This window comes from Notechis scutatus, chromosome 2, assembly GCF_049901735.1.
Source record: "Notechis scutatus isolate UNSWTSFEM ecotype Mainland chromosome 2, rNotScu1.2, whole genome shotgun sequence".
Taxonomy (NCBI): Eukaryota; Metazoa; Chordata; class Lepidosauria; order Squamata; family Elapidae; genus Notechis; species Notechis scutatus.
In genome coordinates, this window is record NC_142010.1 from 261087254 (window position 1) to 261091618 (window position 4365).

Here is a 4365-nt window from a genome sequence, read left to right on the forward strand (position 1 = left end):
GGCTGGTCAGAGAACCCAAATACCATGCACTGACCAGAAAAAACTCTCTCCATGCACAGCTATGTCTAGCTGACTCAACTATAAATGAATGGACAATGTCATCTCTCTTTGTGTGACTCTCTCTCTCTCTCTCTCTCTGTGTGTGTGTGTGTGTGTGTGTGTTTAAGAAGCAAAAGTGGACATCTGTTACGAGCAGAGGAATTGCTCCCCGAACAAAATGGAGAAGGAATAAAAACCATTTTAATGCTTCAGCCGAGTCAAATTATAAGTAGTGAGGCAACTAGCCAAAAAGAATTGCTCTAGAATTTTATGGGCCTCTTATTTCCAAGGAACAGAATGGAAGAGGGTGACCTCCAGCATGGACTGGACATGGTTTCATCACTTGAGCTATAAAAACTGGAAGGATTTGTTCAGACCGAGCACATGGACAGTAACTGGGATGTCATAAAAAATTTCTCCAGTTCCATTTCTCTGTACTTTCTCACAGGATGGAGGGACCATTTATTCCCTTCCTGGCATCGCTCCCATCCTAAACTTTCTGAACTCATCAATAGCCTACTCTTAAGGTTCTGGATTTCCAGCCTCTTAAGACTGTCTTATGGAGGATGTACCCACAAGTACACATCCTCTATAAGACAGCGGTGGCTCAGTGGCTAAGACGCTGAGCTTGTCGATCAGAAAGGTCGACAGTTCAGCGGTTCGAATCCCTAGTGCCTCGTAACAGAGTGAGCGTGTTGAGGTAATTCCCCGTTAGGAGAATGAGTCCATACAGGGAGACGTATAGAGAGTAGTGTTGGAATAATAGACACAGAGCACACAGATACACTGTACAGTAAATGTAGGTTTTTACTTCCAGAAACGTTAAGCAAAGTCCAAAATAAGCAATCCAAAGTCATTCACAAGTTAAATCAGTCAGTTTTCAATCCAGGGATAATCCAAATATCAAAGTCCAGTGTCAAAAAACAGTTCAGTAACAGACTTACATTAAATCCAGAAAATATCAGTCAATTAGGAAAAATGGAGCAACGGCAATACTTTCCAACAGAAGGAAACAGAGATACACTCTCTTCTGAGACTCAGACTAAGACGAAACAACCCAAGTTTCTGGCTCCATCTTATGGCCATTTGTGAAACCACACCCAATTGCATGCTCTTGCATTCCCTTAAAGAGACAGTATTAAAATGTCTATCCTGGTTTATATATTTCTAACCTGAATAGCTGTTAGGTGACTCATATTCCTAACAGAGCTCCCATTACTTGTCCCAGCTTCTGCCAACCTAGCAGTTCGAAAGCATGTAAAAAATGCAAGTAGAAGAATAGGGACCACTTTGGTGGGAAGGGAACAGCGTTCCATGCGCCTTTGGCATTTAGTCATGCCAGCCACATGACCACGGAGACGTCTTCGGACAGCACTGGCTCTTCGGCTTTGTAACAGAGATGAGCACTGCCCCCTAGAGCCGGAAATGACTAGCATGTATGTGCGAGGGGAACCTTTACCTTACCCACAAATGCCATGTTTTTCAGAGTATAAGATGCTCCAAACAGTGATCCCCAACCTTTTTTATGCCAAGGCCCGGTATCCCCAACCTTTTTTATGGCGCGGCCCAGTACCGGCATCAGCTGGGCGCCGCCATCTTGTTTTGATGAAAAAGTGCTTCCGGTGAGCTTTCTACCCGGAAAAGCTCACCGGAAGCACTTTTTCATCAAAACAAGATGGCGGCGCCCAGCAAACCAGCGGCCTGGTAGGACTTGTTCCACGGACCGGTACCGGTCCGCGGACCAGTGGTTGGGGACCCCTGCTCCAAAGTATAAGATGCTTTTGGGGAGGCAAACAAGAAAAAAAATCTTCCTCTGTCTCCCAGCAATTTGCCTCCTTGCAGCAAACAGCAAACAGCCTGTTCCAGTTTCAGTCTCAGCACAGCCTGATTAGCACAAGCAGCTGATTGTCGGTTGGATCGGCCTCCTGATGATCAGCTGTTTTAGGCTGCAGGGATTGCCAATGCTTATTGCCACCTCTGCGTGCCCCATTTTTGGCCTCTGCATCCCATTTTCAGCCTCCGTACACCCCGTTTTTGGCCTCCGTGTGCCCAATTTTCTGCCTGTTCTGGGTGGTGGAGATCCGAATGGCAGAAAATGGGGCATGCGGAGGTCAAAAATAGGACGTGGAGGCCAAAAATGGGCTGCATGGAGGCGGCAATAGGCAACGACAGTCCCTGCAGCCTGAAACAGTTGGTTGGCTGACCCAGCCAACTATCAGCTGTTCGTGCTAAATCAGGCTGTGCTGAAGCTGACCAGGCTGTTTGCTGTTTGTTGCAAGGAGGCAAATTGCTGGGAAGCAGAGGCCAAAGGGTGGGGGCCGGAAGGTGGGCAGGGCTTCATCAACATTCACTATATAAGACTTTTGGGGTGAAAAAGACCGTCTTATACTCCAAAAAATATAGTAATCAGAGAAGACTTTATGTAATAAAGAACTGAATGTGTTTTTTATTTCTTCAACCTGATCTGTACTGAGGAATGAATATTCCATGGACTAGAAGAGCCATGGTGGTGTAGTCGTTAGAATGCAGTATTGCAAGCTAATTCTGCTCACTGTCAGGAGTTCAATCACGACTGGCTCAAGGTTGACTCAGCCTTCAATCCTTCTGAGATCAGTTAAATGAGGACCCAGATTGTTGGGGGCAAAATGCTGACTCTGTAAACGGCTTGGAGAAGGCTGGAAAACACTATGAAGTGGTATATAAGTCTAAGTGCTGTTGCTATTCAGTGAAATTAAGTGCAGGAACTAGGAGGAAGTAGGTAATTAAGCCAATAAACCTTGCTCAGCAAATTCAGGTAAGAAGCATTCATGCAAAGTTTTTAAGAAGAGATTAGACAACCATTTGTCTGGAATGGTAGAGGGTCTCCTGCTTGAGCAGGGGGCTGGACTAGAAGATCTCCAAGATCCCTTTCAACTCTGTTATTCAGTATTCTGTTAAAAATGGTCATAACTCTCTTTTCAGCATTGATTAGAGCAAATGACAGACATGGGCAGGGGTGGGATTCTACTGGTTCGCACCTATTCGCTAGAACCGGTTGTTAACATTCTAAGCAGTTCGGAGACACCGATTGTTAGAAGAAATTACTGGCCTAATCCTGTAAGGAAGGCAGGAAGGAAACATTCTGGTGTTGCTTACAGAAACGGCCTCTCCGTTAACCCTTACTACGTTCTTGGCAAGACTAGACTTCCTATTTCAAGAACTTCTCTGGAGTTTTTTTCCCCCTCCTTTGCTGGTACTTTGCTTGTGTGGAGTGACCATTCAAAGTTACAATGGCACTGAAAAAAGTGACATGACTGTTTTTCACACTTATGACTATTGCAGCATCTCCACATTCATGAGAGGCCAGGCAAGGATATGCGTGCCTCGATGTGAGTGATGTTGAGTTGGCCATGCCCAGTCAGTCACATGACCACCAAGCCATGCCCACCAACTAAGCCATGCCCACAGAACCGGTTGTTAAAAAATTTGAATCACACCCCTAGACATGGGTAACTTACAGTCTTGCTTTCACCAAACCAGATAAGATCAAAGGAAAGAAAGAAAAAAGATACTATCTAAGGTATAATATTAATCCAAAACAAAGAGATGCCATGCCATTATTATACCATCAACTAATTAATGTAGGCTCATGCCCACACTAAATCAAATCAACTTTGGCTTATCCTTCACCAATATTCTCTGATTTCTAATGGTTCATCTCAAGAAGGTTCTCAGGCCCAACCCAGGAATGACATAAAACTCTCCAGACAAAGTTTGATTCTTTATTTGCTTTATACCACAAAGACAGAATCTTGTGAGTTTAAACCCACACTACTCTCAGCTGGGTTACGTGCTCGGACTCACCATCTCCTGGTGATTGGCCCAAAGTTACTATCATGCCCCCCCGTCAGACCCTGAATTTTGAGAGGAAGACGAGCTGAACTGGAGCCAAAAGAGATCAAGGAGATGATGTTTGTTGGCTTTGGGGAGGAGTGAGGCTGAGTCAGGCCAGCGCCTTTCAGGATTGGGATGGCTTGTAGGTAGGGAGGAATGGGGGTAGGATGCTCAAGAGAGGCTAAGCAGTGAATATGAGTGCCCCACCCATCTCCACAAGGCACACCTAGGGACTGATACTTAACAAGATCCTGTGGGGAGGGGCGTGTGTCAGGAACAAATGCTGAATTCCTGGAGTGTTGAGTGCCATTGCCAATGTTTGAAGTTTCCTGGATATCCTGCTTTCTTCCTGGCTTCCTGGATTAATTGACTTGCTCCTTTGCTTCCTGGACTCATTGTCTCAACCCTGATGGATTTTTTGGTTTGCAGCCATTGTGCTCACAGCATTGGGCT